We start from the raw sequence: 20,259 nt of genomic DNA on the forward strand, positions 1-20,259 counted from the left end.
ACTCGCCCGCTTATCCATCCTGTTACTCTATAAGCGTTAACTACGACTGTACAGGGTACCGCCTGGGTAAGCACGGTAATGGAGGGCTTTGTTATTGTAATGAACGCACCAGCCCTACGCCAGAGGTAACATCCTATTTTTTAAGCACCTGGGATTCATTAGCGCGCACTGACATTGCGAAACGTGTTTTCATAATTTGCCTCAAACGAAATCGGTCAACATTCAACCCGCGACAGTGTAGTCAAATCCCTGGCGCGAAAGACACTGCAAGACCGTGGCCGCTGAAAGACACACTGAAAGAAAAAAATATGACAGCGAGCTGAGAAAATGCAATACGTAGATACGAAGAAAACCTGAAGCGCATTTGTACCACAGTTTCATTTCAAGATAGCTCTGAATGTCAGTTTTTTATCAGACACCGCGTGGTTATTCAGTCTCAACCAAAAAAAAAATGGGTTTGGCAAAAACAGCGCTTTTGGGCAGTTTTATTAAAGCCTCGAACACGAGCTGCGCTTTATCTACAGAAAAAGCGCACGCAAAGAAAGAATTTTTCGACTAGCACGAAAGCTACCCGTCCTTCCCGATAAAATGCGTAGAGCCACTCAGACAAGGCGTTGTTCAATGTCATCGGCAGGGCTTCCTGCCAGGTTCTCCGCTGTTCACATTTCTTGAAGTGGGAAAGGTATAGAACACAGCCACATGACGTTAGTCGTGAAGCGCAGAGTCAGTTATTTTGGGGCATGGAGGTGCATCGTCACGAATACAAGTGATATGCCATGTGCGCCTGCGCCACCGCCACAACCGCATAGATAAGACATGCAGATATGAAAGGAAATTTCTTGTTCTGGCCAGCATGCTGCCGACTACCTTCTATACGATCTGATACACAAGCTATCAATAGTACTACCGTGAAAGGTTCAGACATGGATCGCAGTAGGTTCGTTTAGAGATGTTATTAGGAAACTATAGATATGACCCGACAATATAAAGTCGTCAGCATTCTGACCGATTATATTCTATGATATGAACCTATGGATAGACACACAGGAACAGGTGGAAACCGTCTCCCTTTCCGAAGCAATGCAGATGTAGAAGAATCCATCCTGGCGCCCAGCACAAATGAAGGATTACTGTCTAATCCAGGAAGACGAGCCGCCGTCTGCCTTGAAAAAGATATCTCGTATGTTCTATATGCAGCTAGGCACGAGCTCGAGACTGAAGCGAAATAATATTCTCCTGAATTGCCAGAAGCAGCAGCCAGGATGGAGTGAAATGGATATGTAGGAGTAAATATGCCTTCGGACAAGTTTTTCGTCTTGATAAAAAATTAATAAATTGCTACATCATTATAAAGTGAACACTACCGATATTGCTGCGTCAGAATACTGAGGGTGAGACGAAAAGTTTTTACAGTAAAAGCGTTTATTCACGAGATCGGTATCTAGGTCGACAACTGATTTATCGTCGACGGGAAATATAGATTTGCCGAAGGCGCTCCATTTGCTTGAAGTGCAACATGTGACCAGCGACTTCGATTAGGGTGAGAGGATAGCGTTGACCTGATTTCTAATGCGTGGGATTTCGCTTACATCCAGTCGTGCATCGATGACTGCAAGCAGGCATAAATTCTTTAGTGTCGGTTCCAAGTGCAACACGTGAAGATCGGTCAGCGTCGCTTCCACCTCAATAAGCTCCCCTTCCTGCATGTTCGCTACCGGGCCATACCCGGCGAAGAGAAACACTCTTTCGCCAGTAATGCAACAACCTTGATATCCCCTGGCAGACGGTCCCGAGCCCCACGGCTTCACCTTAGTCCAGCTCGATGTCTCAGGGTCATACTTGTGCAAGTCTGCGCAGAAAGTGTCCATAAGTTCGTTGTACCCTCCAAAGATGTACAGCTCGCCTCTGTAGACAAAGGCTGAATGCCCGTGCCGACCCACCGGGGGAAAGCCTTGTACTTGTGGGCGCACCCAGGTCGAGGTGGTTGTTTCCAGGTATAATAAAGAGTTGACATTTCCAAAGCGACCAGCGAGAAAAGTGGTAGCTAAGCAGCCTCCCCACACGTACATGCGGGTCCCAATTGCAGAGGCCGTGTGGAAGGATCGCGGAGCAAGGACCTCTCCATTGGTGGGGACGCGATGCCACTCCATGGTATCCAGGTCGAGCGCGTTGACATCTTGGGAATCATGTGGGTCACCAAAGACATACATGCGCATACCGACTATGCAAGCTGAGGCGCCGTAATGCGGTGTCGGTGCCTCACTATTCACTTGAGGCCAGCTCCATGTCATGGTGTTGGTGTCGAAACGATAAAGGACGATTTCCGACTGCCAGCCGCTCCGTAAGCCCCAAAGGTACGCGCAGTGACCGTAGGCTACAATCGTGCGACGGAAAATGTTATACGGCTGGCCATGGAGCTGTGAATATGTTTGCACGATATCCCACCTCGACGTTGCAGGGTCAAAGATGGACACGTCGACGACGTTCCTTAAGGGGTGAGGCCTGTCCACTTCAAAGGAGCCGAACGAGTAGACCTTGCCATTGATGAAAACGGCACTATGGTTCACTTGCTCTGGAACACCACTCAATCGCACCGTCCACATCTTGACGGTGAAGCTAGTGCTCTGAGAAACGCGGCGCCATCGTTCGAGCGATGCTGCCTGCCTCACGTGGCCTATTCCTGAAGCTGCGATACGGTGACCGGTTTCGGCAACGCGTGCGGCAGGGATGACTTGAAGGGGGACTATGTTTGTCATATATTAGAATATTTTCGTCATTCGATGATGCGCAAGTGGATGAACGTTCCAGGAAGAAATTGTGAAGTTGCTGTCGCCGAGAAAAAAAAGATATAAAACCGTCTGATTATTTATGGAAGGTGAGGAAGACGCGTGTTTTTGCGAGCCTGTTTCTGTGCGAACTGTCTTGACGCTGCGAGCCACGTGGTTAATGCTTCCCAATTGACTCCATTAGACGCTTTTAGCTAACCGGTTTTGAGGTCCGCTACACGGCAGAGCGGATGCTGAATAGCGCATGCGTACTACTCAGCCGCCCGCGTAGCGGCGCCTCTGTTCTGCAGGCGGGCCGGTTTAGTGCAGCGTCATACCGTATGGAAATGCCTCTAGTTTTCCCGTTAGTTCAAGATGTCTGCCTTTGGCTCGACAGTCGCATCTGAAAGGGCTTCCCAGTTTCGCTGTCTCGAGGGCTCATTTTCTACACTACACTCGTTTAAAGCGCTTCAAAATTGCCAAAGATCGCTGTTTCTACTTCCACGTAGTCAAGGTGAATCCTTTCGAGCGACTGTGACGCATGTGTAAGCGGGTGTCTGAAAATGCCGCAGTCGGAGCTGCGAAAAACCGCGTGGACCTCCGTACGGGCTACACCATCAATATGCAGAGCAAATTTGGGAAATTCGCCCCTTCACGCATGTCTCCATTTATTTTGCTAATGAGCAGACGTTTGTGCCATCATATCCAGAAGTCTTCACACTGACAAACTGCAAGTGTTTCCAAATGAAGTGATCGTCTATTTATCTCCAGTTTAGTAGCGCCAAAGGGAACATGCACTGATGCAGTCTGAATTCTTGTTGTGCGCAGCGTAGAAAAAAAGGAAAAACACAAATATAGTGGTTGACAGCGGCGCCTCGCACAAACAGTGAGGCATTGCTCGGTGTGAATCAAACTACCAATGCAAGTCGCGTTTTCTTTCACTGAGCTGCCCGATCAGGTGCCCTTTAAGTACGCTTGTTCACTTAACACTTGTCAAGTTCCAGGCAAACAAAAACAAAGAGATATGAACTGATCATCATCATCACCCTGACTACTCCCAATAGAGAGCAAAGGCCTCTCCCATGTCTCTCCAATTAACCCTGTCCTTTACCAGTTGCTGCCACCGTATCCCCACAACCTTCTTAATCTCATCCGCCCACCTAACTTTCTGCCGCCCTCTGGTACGTTTGCCTTCTCTTGGAATCCACGGAGTGGATATGAACTAGAAGCACATGTTTCGATTTTGTTCATCAAATCGGGTCTATTTATCACCGCTAGATGGCGTCACAAGCCAAACCACTCTACTTAGCCTTACCACCGGAACAATTTGCTGTTATAAAACATGCCCGCCGCACGTCCGCTATGCTTATGATGACCACGCCAGCGTATGCGGAGGGGACCGTAAAACCGGTCAGCTAAATTGTCTTATCGCATCCTTCATAGCAAACCCCAGTGATAAGGGATGAATTTTAGGCAAGCTTATAAAATTATGTGAACGATATATTGGTGACATTCTGCTGCCGATGTTTTTAGAAATAACGCTTCTTCTTTTAGTTTCGCATCCTCACCATGAAGCAACCTTAATATGTACCAGTTCCGCTTACAGTTACTATAAAGCGCCAGCCCAATCACATTGTGATCAATAACCTATCTGTCCGGCTCTGACACAATAAAAGAAAGGACGTGAATGGCGGCTAATTAACAATTGCGTTTCTGCTTCTTGCATGCAGAGCCCGAATGGCTCAATAACCGCGCATGTTTCCTGAAAATTAACGTCGTGTCTCTCGATCGCTGTGCTTCTCATAGTACTGCTAGTGAAAAAAAAAACATATCACTGCAAACTTTTGCTTTGCCGTGAAGCTCGCGTGCAGTTCTTTAGCAGCTGCTTCGAACAGTAAGACATATTTCCTTTTCTAATACAGCTCACCTGGCAAACGTAGGCTGGACATAAGCTATCAGCTATGCTTGGTACAACAACCGTGCCCTCCAAATTAAATTCATTCACGCATGTAGAGCATCCTGAAAAGAAAAAGTAAAATAAGGCTAGTTTTTGTTTGTCTTCAACAGCTACGGTGCTGGCTGTAATTCGTATGTAAACATCGCAAAGGTTTTTCGAGATGTGAGGGCGAGAGCTTTTACGTACATCGAATATCAAGCACGCGGTAACTTCCAGCCTCACTAAGGAATCCACCAGAGCGTGAAGAAGCCGCTTTTTGTTTTCAAAGACGTGCGCTTTAGAACCGGCGTTACCACTACCTCCTCCTACATGTCCTACTGCTGCAGCACCACGTGTAGAACTGTGAAGGACCGAACAACGTGCAACGCTGGAGCGATAAGCAACAAGTTTTCCTGGACTCCTCGCATAGAACACCTGTTACAGGAGGTATAGTTGAAAAACTTGCCATGGTATGAGAAGAAATGCCAGTCATTCCATTTATTGGGATCATACCCACTATCGTGCGTTAACGCCTATAGTGTGGATTCCCCGTCTTTAGCCGATGTGTTTTTGTTTGGCTGTTCCCTCAGGTGATGAAAAGCAGTTCACCACGATCCCGCAAGAGAAAAGATATAACAGCTTTTTCTTACCCGTACTAACCCATGAGGCAAGAACTTGCTTCGTAACGAATCGGATTCATACTTAGTTGAGCACAAGAGAGCTAGCTAGCGGAAGAGGACCGAGTAGGTCGTTAAACAAATCGTGGTGAATGGCATTCTAGTCGAAGTGAAGAACCTACATTCATTATTACAGCGCAAAGACGGCACAGAACAAGAAGGGGACACATACAATACAACAAAATGTTGTATTATGGAACTTTATTTCTAGTACAAAGGGCTCTTTTACATGTGTTCCTGATCTCTTTCAAGTGGTACCAGTAGTCGCCGCGGTGGCTTGCCGAGCACGCTCACTCGGGTTTTGCCCAAAATGTTGTATTATGGAGCTTTATTTCAAGTACAAAGGGCTCTTTTACATGTGTTCCTGATCTCTTTCAAGTGGTACCAGTAGTCGCCGCGGCGGCTTGCCGAGTACGCTCACTCGGGACACAGCAGCGCTGTTGCGTCCCCTTCTTGTTCTGTGCCGTCTTTGCGCTTTAATAGTGAATGTAGGCAACCAACTCGCCCAAAATGTTGTATTATGAAGTGAAGAAAAAGATATGGCCTTGGTCAGGATATGCAATGCGACGGCGAGATAACCCGTGGTCATCAGGCAACGCCCTGGATAGCAAGAGAAGGCGGGCGTAGCAGGGGACGGCAGAAAGTTACGAAGGCGAGTGAAATAAAGAAGTTTGATGGGATAAGGCAGCACCAGCTGCCAAAAGACAGGGTTAACTGTACAGGTATTCTATATGCCTTTGTCCTACAGTGAACGTAGACAGGTTGATAATCACGATTTGCTTGTTTGCTTGTCTGTTTTTCTAGAGTCTGTCTTGTGTCCGGCTGCCAACCGTCCCTCCGAGTTGTGGGCCACCCGGCAGGCTTTTAGATAGCGGGTGTTTCAGGGAACACTTTAAAATGTTTTGAAAAATAGGCATTTTGGGGTAAATATATGTCGTTTGGGGAAGTATTATCGGAGTTGGCGGACACCATAAAACCGGTGAATATTCTTAAGTAGTTAGCTGGTTAACCAACTGTAGCCGGTCGGTTTGTAGACGCTTGTTGGTAATAGCCCTATCAGAGTTTGTAATTTCGAAAACGCGATTGCCTTTGGCGCTGTGCCTCGAGAAAATTAGCCTTTTTCGACTAGTTACCTGCACTGGAGGGGTGCTTTGCATGCGTCCTTTCGAAACGTATGTGTTTTCGCACTATGCAGCGAAATTGCCGCTCTTTCTCATTCAAAAACATCGGTGGAGTGCTGGCACAATGGTTCGTCCTCTCAGCAATTTCAGAAGCTTCCGCTATCTCTCTCGCCACTTTGTTCACGTATTTGTGAATTATCTTCGTTCTTTCGAAGAATAACGCCAATTTTTTATGAATGTAACCTGCAGTGAGTCACGAATGTGGGGATTTAATTCTGGCTCTCTTGGGTTGGTGCGTGATAGCTTTTTAGCCCGTGTTTTGCTTGCCTGTCCGTGGGAGAGTGGGTCCTCGTGCAACGCGATGCCGATGCCAGATAAAGCGTGACATCTTCCCTTTTGTCTTTCGTTTCTGCGCATGCGCGCTATAGGTATATGCATACGCTGCGCGAAGCAATAAAGTTTTTATTTTATTTATTTATTTATTTATTTATTCAATACTGCCAGCCTCCATTTGGTGGCCAAGGCAGGAGCGGTACAAGGACACATCGTACATGGCGACAAAACAAAGCAAGTAAAAATGCGAATAAAGAAGCAAAAGCTAACACACAGGGTTTTATAGAAAGACAAAGAGCAAGATTAAATGCACTCCGTTACCTAAAAATACAACAGAAAGCAAACAAAACAGCATGAATGAATACACTGCGCTTAAAATGACGATATGACAGCAGATAAAAAAGACTCCTGATCTGTCAAACGGACCACGTCACACGGAAGCCCGTTCCATTCTAATATCGTTCTTGGAAAAAAAAGAAAACTGATGCGCTTTCGTTCGGCACCGTGGCACCATGATTGTCAAATTGTGCTTATTACGCGTTGGTCGTGATGTGTTGTATGCCATGTAGGTCTCAAGATTAATGTTTGTTAAGTTATTAACAATCCCATGCAACATTTTTAGACGGTGCGACTTGCGACGGGATAGAAGTGTCTGCAGTTCAGATTGACTCAATAGATTAGTAACCGAAACGTGCCTTCCATGTGCGTTGTAGATAAATCTAAGTGCCTTCCTTTGAACGCCTTCAATTGGTGTGCGGATCCCAAACCACATCTGCGTATTCCAGTAATGGCCGTACGAGTGCAGTGTAAGCTGCAAACTTCGTTTTAGATGGGCAGTGCCTAAGACGATTTCTAATCAGCCAAAGCCTGTTGGACGCCTTTGGAACTATATGCCCGATGCACGAACTCCAACTCAAGTTACTATTGAATACAACCCCCAGTATTTGTATTCGTTTACGGGAGAGACAGCTGCACCGTTAATTGTGTATGTGTAATTAAGAGCGCACTTTTTACGCGTAAATGTCATTTTTGAGCACTTAGACATATTTAGTGAAATTTGCCAGACTAGCCACCACCTTGAGACCTCTGACAGGTAGTCATTCAGCACACGGTGATCCTCCGCATTTTGAATACGCAGATATACAACGCAGTCGTCAGCGAAAAAACGGCACCGTACAGTGGAGTCGAAGTTTAAGTCGTTTAAGTAAATAAGGAACAATATTGAACCGAAAACGGAGCCCTGGGGTACTCCTGAGAGAACTGGAGCTGGCATAGAATTGGAACCTGAGATCTGGACGTACTGCTGCCGTTCAGAGAGGTAGGAATCGAGCCATTGAACAAGACACTGATTTTGTAATAGATGTTTGAAGTCAGCGCTTTGTGGTGTTTCCGTACTTGGCCGTGTTTGTCTTTGCGTTGTGTAGTTGCAAGCAAGACTTCCAACACGCCCAGCAAGTGGTGTTAAACTGGTAATACTATGCCACAAAAGGTGTATTCGTACCCCAAAAAGCTTTTTTAAAGAGAACTCTAAGTCGTCCCTGAAGCTCCTGGTATACATTGTAAAAAGAAGACACAGATTTGTGCGAAAGATGAAGATTAACCTGAGCATGAGTGGCATGGCCATCGCCGCGTGTTTCAGTGCTTGACCTGGCTTCTCTCCTTTTTTTCTTCTTTACGACTTTATCATCCTGCTAAAGTAGATAACGTTCTCTCTTAACAACTAGGCATCTCCGAAATATACTCCTGTTTTTGAACTCGCGCAAGGTGCCGATCACTGCCGCCAGATCTCCCGCTGAACCGTGACTGACACCCAGCACCGCCAGAAATGCTTCTCTACTGGCCCCCTTGTGTGACTCTCGATGCTGTCAAGCACCCTTGGACTGTCCTATGTACAGTGCCCACCATGGCGGGTGGCAGCTCAGTTAATAAATGCTTGTGAGAGGTTCTCGGGAAGAGCAACCCCATTCTGACCTTTCTCGGTGTCTCAAGAACTTGCGCTTATGTCTTTTTCATAAAATGTGCTTCTTTAATTCATTAATGAAAGAAATCTTTTCGCCGCATCCAGCTACACCTCATCTCGCATCGACCAACAACCAACAACCCAAAGTTGGAGTGACAACTTCTGGTACTAATGCGCACCATTCTCCCTTTTGGCCAAGAACAGATACTGAATAGCACTGTCTTCAAGCCTCCACAGTCTTCATTTGGGACGCCATTCACTTCAAGATCGCGGTTGAAAGTGCCTTAAAAGTTTGTGTTGTTGTTGCTCTGCAACTAATGTTACAAACTAACCACTCATTTGTGTAGTGCCTACGTGCCGTCGAAGTATGCAGAATAGATAGATAAATAAGTAAACAAATTAATTAATTAATTACCTGGTAAATTCAGTTGTCGCCTGTGAACTGACCAGAGCAATGTCTCTCGATAGTCCTTTAGCCGTCGCCTAGTATTGCCCACGAAGCCTTTGCGATTGGCATAATAGAGCCACCTGTCGCACCATCGGCGTAAGGCGCTTGAAATAGAAAAGAAAATGGGCCACATTCTCCCAATTTTTTCAAATAACGCGACAGGAATATCGGCCTACCTACAAACACAAAGCTTAAGCAAACATTTCCTGATATTAGGAAGAGTTTATTTTTCCAGAGCTCCTCTCCGATTTCCACCGGCTTAGGCATTACCATGTTGTGGTCCATGCGAGATACATTAAAAAATCATTTCTGTTCTGCTCTGGAAACGACTTGAATGTGCACCACACACTGCAGAGACGGCCACGAAAGTCTGGAATATTCCGTCAATTCGCAATCATTCACGATGCTGAAAGAGCTGTAGTAGCTGGTCCGTGATTAACTACACCGTAGAAAAGCAAGGACGGTCAGGCCAAGTCCTTCCTCCGCATTGTCCGGTGTCCAGAGGCACGCACAATGAGGCACGCTGACGCGAAGAACAAGTCTCACGTAATTATTTGCCATCGATCACCAGCGTGGACTACGAAGCACTTCTAGGGCCCCAAGCTAAAGCTCGCTACCACGTCACGAAATGTGAGCGTTCGGGCTCAGAATTGCGCGGATCTGAAACCTAATATGATCACTTTATTCACACCGATAGAATATTGGTTGTGCTAATCGCTAACTATTTCTGACAACCTAATATTATCGTGGGTATTGATTACAGACCCCGGAGTTTCTGCGGTGGCAGCGCCTTTTGCAGTCGGCTTGCGAATGTGTGTGGTTTATGCCGCAGATCAAGGTTGTTGGTCCTTCCGAGCTTGTCCAAAGTTACCTCGTGTACAGACATCAAGGTATAAAGTTTGCTACAGCTTGGGCGTTTCCCGGCGACACCCATCGGCTGATCCTGGTTCTTGTCTGTCAATGCATTAATAGTTCAAATGCTTTAACAAAACATCAAATGACACTGGCCAAGCTATCGTGTGGGACGTGGTCCGTGTGGCTGCTAAGGGAATATTTATATCAGCACGCTTGCTCACGGAATTACTCTGCATTCACACGACACAACATACGATCAACCAACACGGCACAATCTTCCAGGGATACACATGTTCCACAAAATTTGTTGCAACTTAAGGCAGTGGCGCTTTTTCTCATCATAGTGTGATCAAGGTTCCGAGAGGGGTGCTTATGCGGCAATAGTTTCTTTCTTTTTTCTCAACCTTTTTCCAGTGTATGTCTTTTGCCAAACGCTATGTTTTTTTTCCCACGTGTAGGATTCCGGGGAACACTGTGTTTCACCGTGTCTTCTGTCTTCGTCCAGGTGTTGCGCGCAGCGCTGAAAGCTGAAACGTTCATGCATTTCTTTTTGCGAACGTGACGATGTATGTTATACCACAGCGTAAGCTTTAAGAAATATGCACACTATCACGTAATTCTTTCTTCATATTGATGGCCTCGCTTACTTCGCCACTCACATCTGAGATTGTGCTGCTGTGTGCCTTCAAGCCGGCATGTTTCGAACTTATGGCCGTCTGCGAAAGATACGCTACCACTGTATACATATCCTGTGCGGGCTCGTGTATATTTTTAGTTTTTTTTAGTCTTAGCATAATCTATGTATATCTCTCCTGTGGCACAGGCTGGTACTCTTTATTCTTAAATCTTTTTCTTAGTGCCAAAATAATTTTATATCAATCTTTTGGTGTTCTTCACCGAAAGCAGCTGCCCAATTGTTGCGTCACGGCAAGCCGATGAAAACACAATGACCTCACGCATAGCGATGACATGAACTAATGGCAGCGGGTATAGCACGTCTACTAGTTGTCACAAACCAGGACGAGATCGCCCCCACATAATTGGGGTTACAGAAAGCCTGAACACGACGCTCGCGGATATAATTTCTATTTAGGTGGATGCGGAACTCAAAACATTGGATCAGATACTCCCGTATCTACTTGTCCGTTACCTACGTGGTTAACACCGCAATTCAGGAAATATCCTGCCTTACCGCGTTCCGTATTGTCTACCGCAGAGAAGGGTGGATGATGCCGGATGAGGAGCTCTCGAGCGCGGATGACGACGTCGCACCAGACGCGGGCACAATCGTCGCCCAAGCCGAACAAGTGCGTCAGTTGGCTCGCTTCCTCATGAGAAAGCAGCAAAAAACGGACTCCCGACATTACAACCTCTGCGAGAGAGAAGTTTCTATAGCCCAGGTGACCGTATATGCGTGTCAACCTTGTCCGCCAAAAAGGGTGAAAAATTCCTGCACTACTAATTCACTCTCTATGAAGTCATTGGCCACGTCGACAGCATGATTTGTGAAGTCGTTCCTTACGGAACTGTGGCCGTCGGCGAGCACAAATAAATGTTGTGCACGTGGTCCACTTTATCCCACAACTCTCAAGTCACTGCAGAGCTTCCAAGGCTGTATATTAAACGCCTCTCCCGCCCTATGCACATTATTCTAACCTTTGTTTGCCTCAGCTTCTCATCCTTAAGAATTACGTGTCAGTTTTACCCTCTAATTTTTTTTTGTCTACATTCTCTCTTTTGCTTTTCTCGTCTTTTGTAATTACTCCGTTCCGCACCTGGATGACGCTTTTCTTTCACGAGGGTTGGATAGACTAATGCCAAAAGCTTGACTCGCGCCACCTCTGCCCTGAGCAGAGAGGATGACGATGCGGACACGGTCGTGCCAGGAGCCCTCGGTCTGTCTAGGTTTGTGGGATTGAACTCGACCGCTCTGAGGTCCCCTTTACGTCTGAGGTCGGCCTCCTTCTAGTTCATCATCATCATCAGCCTGACTACATCTACTGCAGGGCAAAGGCCTCTCCCAGGTCTCTCCAATTAACCCCGTCCTCTGTCATTTGCCCCCACTGTATCCCCGCAAACTTCTTAATCTCATCCGCCCACCTAACTTTCTGCCGTCCCCTGCTCCGTTTGCTTTCTCTTGAAATCCACACCGTTACCCTTAAGGACGAGCGGTTATCCTGCCTTCGCATTACATGCCCTGCCCAAGCCCATTTCTTCCTCTTGATTTCAACTAAGATGTCATCTACCCGCGTTTGTTCCCTCACCCACTCCGCCCTCTTCCGATCTCTTAACGTTACACCTATGTTTTTCCTTTCCATAGATCGCTACGTTGTTCTTAACTTAAGCTGAACCCTCTTTGTTAGCCTCCACGTTTCTGTCCCATAGGTGAGTACCGGTTGGATACAGCTGTTGTATACTTTTCTCTTCAGGGATATTGGTAAGCTACCATTCATGATCAGAGAGAACCTGCCATATGCGCTCCACCCCATTCTTATTCTTCTAGTTATTTCCCTCTCATGATCCGGATCTGCGGTCACTACCTGCCCTAAGTAGACATATTCTCTTACTACTTCCAGCACCTCGCTACCAATTGCGAACTGCTGTTTCCTTGATAGGCTGTTGAACATTACTTTGGTTTTCTGCATGTTAATTTTTAGCCCCACCGTTCTGCTCTGCCTGTCTAACTGATTGATCATGCTTTGCAGTTCTTGTCCTGAGTGGCTTACCACAACGTCATCAGCGAATCGCAAATTACTTAGGTATTCTCAATTAACTGTTATCCCCAACTGTTCGCATTCCAGCCCCCGGAATACCTCCTGTAAGCAGGCAGTGAAGAGCATTGGCGAGATCGTGTCTCCCTGCCTGACACGTTTCCGTATTGGAATTTTATTGCTGACTTTATGGAGAACTATAGTAGCTGTGCAATCGTTATAAATATCTTCCAATATTTTCACATAACACTATTCCACACCTTGATTCCGCAATGCCTGCATGACAGCTGAAGTTTCCACTGAGTCAAATGCTTTCTCGTAATCAATGAAGGCTATATATAGGGCTTGGTTATATTCTGCGCATTTATCTATCACCTGATTGATAGTGTGAATGTGGTCTATTGTCGAGTAACCTTTACGAAAGCCTGCGTGATCATTTGGTTGACTGAAGTCCAAGGTTGTCCTGACTCTATTAGCGATTACCTTAGTAAATACCTTGTAGGCAACGGACAATAAGCTGATCGGTCTGTAATTCTTCAAGTCCTTGACCTCTGCTTTCTTATGAATTAAGATAATGTTAGCGTTAGATAATGTTAGCCTTCTAGTTCATGACAGTATTATGATTTACAGACACTGCTGTCTGGGTATGTGACATTGCAGGAACGGTTACATAGAAATGAAAATCACAATACATAAGTCGGCAGTTCTTTCAAAAACTGCTCAGGTGGCAGCTGTCGGAACGAACCATCAAGTTTATTCCACATTTGAACTGCGTGCGGGAAAAAATAAAACTTATTGCAACCAAACAAACACCGGGTGTGATATTCATAGGATCGGTCCGGCACGTCATACGTGCAGAATGCCTAGTGAATAAAATGGGGGCACCTAAAGAAACGCACTTGCGCACAGTTTGTGTCGCATGATAAGCCGGTGACATTTCCGTCGATGCTGGAGGGAATTCGGTGATAACGCATGGCAAGGATTTGAAGGGGAAAGTTGCGATCATAGCGGTCAAAGTGTAATCTGATTGCTTTTTAGAGCGCAGCTCTTTGGCGTCCGTTCCTGGGTTTCGCGTCGTCGTCGGCGTTGTCGTCGGCCTCGTAACCAGCTCCGCCCCCCTTTCATCCCCCCAGCGCTAGCAGCGACCGGGTGATACCGCTGGATGCCGCTGACGCCGCTAGAGAGTCAAGATAACGTGACTGCATAGAACACCGTCGCCGCCATGCAGAAAGAGGAGGAAAGGGTCCCCCCCCCCCCTGTTCTTGTGTGGCGGATAGGGTGCTCTTCAGTTGCCGACGCGCCGGTTATTTCACGTAGGCCCCGGCACGTCGACGAATACGTGACCACCTTCCCACGGCTAGACCTGGTTCTTAGCGCTGCGGAAGCGAGGGTATCATATTGTTTGTGTCGGCATCGGCGGCGTTGTCCCTGAAACCAACTCCGCAGCTGGGGTTGACTCACTATCGAAAAGGTGAAACAGCTTATTTGCTGCGCTCCAATTTCGCATTAGGAAGTAACGTAATCGTCGGTAATTTTTCTGTACCGATACAAGTTTATCTTTTTCATACACTAGACGAGGTGACCACACGACTGACACGTATTGAAGAAGAGGTCTGACCAGGGATCCTTAAGCTGTTAGTGTGTTTATTTATTTATTTATTTTAAATACTCTCAAGTCCCGGAGGCATTACAGAGAGTAGGGGCATACAAAATGAGTAGTAATTTTCATGAAATGTTCGACATCGGCGATGGCAGCGATGAAGGCAGAAAGGTGGTTCCAGTCATTCGGAGTTCGAGGGTTATAAGAATTCAAGCAAAGGATGGTTCTGCAGTGCGGGATTGTTACCTTAAAACTATTATCAGTGCGCGAGCATATATAAGATGGAGGAAGCAGTAACTGATATTTGAGAACAGAGTGTAATAAATACGTTGGAAAAGACATAAGCGAAAATATTTACTGCGCAAAGAAAGAGCTGGAAGACCAAGAGTTGACTTTAGTGCAAATAGTCTTGCTGGTCGTGAGTAATTTGAAACAATAAGCGGGCGGCGTGGTTCTGAACTGTCTCTAAAGCGTTGATTAGAGATATTTAATTAGGATCCAAAATAAAACATGCCTATTCTAGTTTCGGTCTTATTAACGTCCTGTACAAATGAAGCTTAACCGAACTGCATTCTGCGAAGTTTGCATTCTTTCATTGCGCCTTTTAAAGTTCTTTTAGGTTGCCTATATTTTGGTTTGGTTTATGGGAGTTGGCTTATAGAAAGCGACTCAGGCTATGAGCGACGCCTTAGTGAAGGGCTCCAGAAATTTCGACCACCTGGGGATCTTTAACTAGCACTGACATTGCACAGTAAACGGGCTTCTAGAATTTCGCCTCTATCGAAATTCGACAGTGAGGGCCGGGAGCAAACCCGCGTCTTTCGGGCCAGCAGCCGAGCGCCGTAACCACTGTACGACCTCGGCGTGGTAGTAGCCTATCTTCTGCAATGATTTTGCGAATAAGTATTGTTGCCCTCGCTTTTCCATTCACATCTAAGAACTGCCTGGCTCTCCTCCACAAGCCACCATGCTTTGAACGTATTGTCTTCTATAATGGGCATGTTACCACTCTGTACAGACATCTATATTTTCCTGGCTTTCACGAAAGCCGCAGATCACAACGGTTGCCTTAGGAAACAGGAACGTGTGTGTCAACCGATACAGCGAGGGAAGGCATCCGCGCTGAAAAAAAGCATCTCCCGCCTGTAGTTGCCGTCGTGAGCACGTGCCACTTCCGCTACTATCCGTTTGGCAGAGAAGCAAGAGCTAGAACCCCGGATTACTTTCTTTTTGTGCCCGGCCGACAAGCGTAATCGCGTAATAGGGCAAGTACTTAGCTTGGCAGCATGAAAACACTTAGGAATGTACGTAAAACCAGTTAGGAACTTTTTCTCCAGGGGCTCGTGAGCTAAGATCTGCTTCTTAAAATCGCGTCGCACGTATTAATCATACTTGATAAGTTTGCTGAACGCATTTTTTTTACTTTATTGCGGGAGCGCTTGAAAATGTTTCTTATGAGATAAATACATTCGTATCTTCCAGGAAATTAGCACAGAATCTCGAGATATAGAATGATAAAACATATTTGCGTTACGTCTTCAGGACATAGCGCCAGGCCAAGAGTTTGAAGTGAGTCATCAGATAAGCCATTCCAGCATGCAACACAAATGAAGAAGATTTATCAGCAGTATCACTAAAGAGCGCGCTCGGAGCGCTCCTTCAATAGAAGTACATGAAGCTTCACGTCTATACGTATGTAATGAAAAAAAGAAATGGTGTCAGTGAACTGATAACGTTTCTTACCTTACCGAGAAGAGTGCGCATTGCAAACATAGACGCATGCTACTTAAGGATCAGCGCATAAGCACCGGCACACGCCTCTTCAATGGCGGCTTTCCACATGTCAAATCTGCAATTTATGCTGCGTAGTTTCAATGCAACGCATCTCTCCCTTCTGGACGAAGAGAACTTGTGGTGGCTGCCGCGGCTCCGGGAACTGCCGCCGTCCCATGTTCACCATGCGGTATACGCAGGTGTGCAAGCTGCTGAGAGCGACGAATTCCGCCTCCGGCGGATAGCATGGCTGCGCGGCTGGATGGCGCATCGCCAGTGCATAGATGTGTGGCGGCTGCACTGCCTTGGGATTTCACCTGCTTACACCGAGTGTCCCGCACTGCTGATGCGCATTGCTGCTGCCTTGGGAATTGGCCGACGCGAAGCAACACTTGGCTGAACAGTGCACAGGACTGTGGTCACCGCCTGCTTTCTGACCGATGAGCCGGAGAACCCGGCCCAGACACACAGTGCCGTGTATGTAGCTCTGTGGCCGGGGCAACCCTTACTGGGCGTCGACTACTCTGGCAACACCATCCAGCAGAGAGTGATGGTAGCTCTGCGCACGGCATTAGGCTATTGTCCTTGGATGTTGCTCTGCGTGCATAAGAACAACATCGAGAACGTATATACCGCGTCGCCTACCGTGCCCTGCGCGAGTGCCTATCGCAACCAGGCATCGGCCTGCCACTCCAAGAACCACGTAATTCTACGGTGGATTCCCGCACTGGAAATTCTGCAGGCTCTTCGGCGGATGAAGGCAAGCATACGCCACTATTCAGGATGCTTTTCTTCCCTATAACATTTATAGCTTTAAAATATATTTGTAAAACTGACATTTTGCTTGGTATATTTGTATCAACCTAACAATTATAATAGAAAGTCCATATACAAATTATCAGCTACTTAGGGTCGGTTCGCAGTAAATTATCGTTGAATATAGAAAAAATGGCGGCAACACCGAAGCTACGACTTAAGTGTATGAAATGACAGCATAATGGGTTAAACGGCGTATATGCCGGTCATCCACTATTTGCATTCATTGATCCCTGGAAGTCAACATACCCCTCCTGGAGAACTTGTGCAGCGTTTAAGCGATGCGCCACGGCCCTGCGATGGCGGTGCTCGAAACAATCGGCATTGTGCGACAGTGGTTTGTGTTCCGCTGCTTCAGCCTGCAGCTACAGACCAAACCAAATGCCGGGACGTTCTTGTGAGGAATAGCAGGCGCAGTGCGCAGTAGATGCGGGAGGGAGTCATGTTAAAGCTGGAAGTTAACGACAGAGTACAATGACGATCCGCCCCAAGGATAAACGGCTGCCAGCAGATTTGTTTAAAGAAAGTACATTTACCTTTACATTTCTGACGGCGCTTAAACGCTTACAATCACTGTCGCTATTTTTTATGTTCTGTTGCCTGAACTTCGACCGTAATACTGGTTCCCGTTTCAAAAATAGCGATGCCTGTAGGAACTGCAGGCCCTCCTGACTTATCCTCATTGAACTATCGCAAACTGTAGAAAAACGAACTAAATTTACTCTTTCCAAAAAAAAAGTCGATCACTGCCTGAAATTCACAAAACCATTTTATTGTAATTTCTCAGGTAAGAATTTCGCGAACGGCAACTCGCTTTGCAAATTTCAGAACATCGAAAGAGCGCCTCTGCTTTGATATCTTTCGGTCGGATTGGGCGCCCAAACTTTACCGGCCAGCAGTGTATAAATCATGGCACTCAGAGATTTGTACCATTTATCAACAGCACGAACAGGAAAGCACAAAAAGTGCCACCGGGATGTGTGCCACACCAAGCGCGGTGGCTCAGTGTCACCCAGACTTCGCGCACTTTTAGTGGGAAGCTCCCAGACACCCTTAGAGCGTGTGGGGGTAGCGGTCTCGGACTCAAAGAAGATGCCCTCGACTCAGCGTGGCAAACTCAGCGGAGACCAGCTACCAAGTGACAAGAGGTTTTTGGGCGTTCGGTGCCCAGCTTTCGCTGGTCGCAAGCCAGAGAATGGGTCGGAGCCGAAGGTTCACAAAACAAAACAAAGTTTATACAGCAATTGAGACGATACAGAGGGTTTCACAAACACTAGTACAGACACATACAAAGTGATTAACAAACAATGCAACTCGGGCAAAGTTAAACTCGAGAGAGAATACAATACTAAGGCAATATTGCACCTAAAGTGCACTAATACAGAGAGAGAGATAAGAAAACAAAACACAATTTGTTCACCGGGCACTGCGGCAGTCCGACGACCGGAGTTCCACGACGATGCCGTCCCGCAGACTGGCGAACGTTGCCTCGTTGGTCCGTGGCTGGCCGAGTGGTGTTTTCCCCGGGAGTCGAACGGGCGCGCTTCTCCAAAGCTTAAACGGCGGTCCGGACTGACTGATAGCTGTCAGCGTCCTTCTTTTATAGGCTCGCTCTCACGTCTGTTTGTTGTATGCGCCAAAGTAGGCGCGCACATACACGCAGTATCTCCCGTGTAGTTTCCCTTCCTTTCTCTCGCCGGCCGCTCGTCCTCATTGGTTAAAGTCAGGAGTCGTTTCGCGAAGGTTCCAGCGTGTTCTAGCGTGGCGCCGTCGTGGCGGCGTAGCCGACGTCCGAATGCAGAGGAGGGGGACGTGACTTAGCACACGCAAGGCTACGCCCTTTTCCTCCGGTCAGCAGTAGAACCGACTCGCATGTTCGAGAATCTTCGGCGTGGATGACTCATTCCTTCGGCGCACGCCGTGGCGATGGAGAGAGGCACGCGCTCGGCGGGGGCTTTCCCTCTCTCCCGTTGGGCTCGCGCCGGCGAGACGCCGTGCGCGCGGCGGTTTTTCTTTGTTTGTTTTTAAAATGCGCCGAATTTTGTGACACTGCCCCTTCCTTTAAGAATATTGTGTAACAATATTCACAAAAGAGAAAATTCGCGCGCACATGCATACGCTCACAATGTCTGTGGCAAATGCCAAAATACATACATCAACACCATGGTGTTTTCACATACACAGCACAGTACAATGTTCACGATGCACATAAAAACACGCCGCGATTGGGCAGTACAGTAACACAACATTGCAAACAGGAAGCACACAAGTATGAGGCATACTTTCTGCTATACTTCCAAGTTTGGCCTACACAGTTCACGGCGAACAGACTGGCCCTGTTCTAAAATTCGAGAGCACTCCTGGCTCTCTTTCCTAAGCGATTCTTTCGCTCTGTCAATGTCTGCCTCTTGGCTTTCTGCCCTGGGAAATTCTTTCATATCCCAAGCATATAAAAAGTTTTCGGGGCGGCATGCACATGCGTACAAGACAATCGACATGTTCCAAGGCACTTGCATCATAACGCAGAGGCTCACGATAAGAACAGGTGTGAACACTCTCCTGGTATCCTTCCCGAATTCGACGGTGCGGCAAGCAAACAGCCGAAGCAATGTGCCGATCAGCACGAGAATCATTTCCAGAGTGTGTATTGCGCTGAGTTTGGCAGAAACTCCTGACACATTGTTTTCGCGTGTCCTTCTCTGGTTTTTCGTTCCTTCCTTCGGCGTTCGTGCTCCGCTGCGGCCACTCACTGGCTTATCCTCTAGCTTCTCACAGCTGTTTCCTTTGTTTCCGCATGTTTCTTGCGAAGAAGGCTTCTCTTGCGCGGAACCTTCCTGCGCTACATTTTGCCGTTCTTCCTTCTTGGGGGATTCTTTTATTTCTTCCTTTCTTGCGCTAGCTCGCTCGCGCTTCCTTCGCCGCTTTTTTTCCTGTCGATCACTGCGACGCTTTGACGTGCAGGATTCGCATTTTTCTCCCTCGCGGCGACCGTATGGGTCCTTGGGAAATTTTGCCCCCTTGATGTTACCCAAATGAGGTCGTATATGGGGCGTTCCATGCAAAGTGCAGTCAGTTTACCGCTGTAGTAGGGAGTCTGCACCTGTACTCTAGCTTCTGGTAAGCGCTTAAAGGATCCGTCTACTAGCCGCACAAGGCTCTTCGTTCCAGTGAGATCCTTATCTCGCACCAAGCCTCGCTTTATGATGACCGCGCTGCTTCCTGTGTCTCGCAGCACTGAAATTCTTCGCGGCCCTACTTTCCCTT

This window comes from Amblyomma mixtum, chromosome 10 (assembly GCF_055824585.1).
Source record: "Amblyomma mixtum isolate Tamu chromosome 10, ASM5582458v1, whole genome shotgun sequence".
NCBI lineage: Eukaryota > Metazoa > Arthropoda > Arachnida > Ixodida > Ixodidae > Amblyomma > Amblyomma mixtum.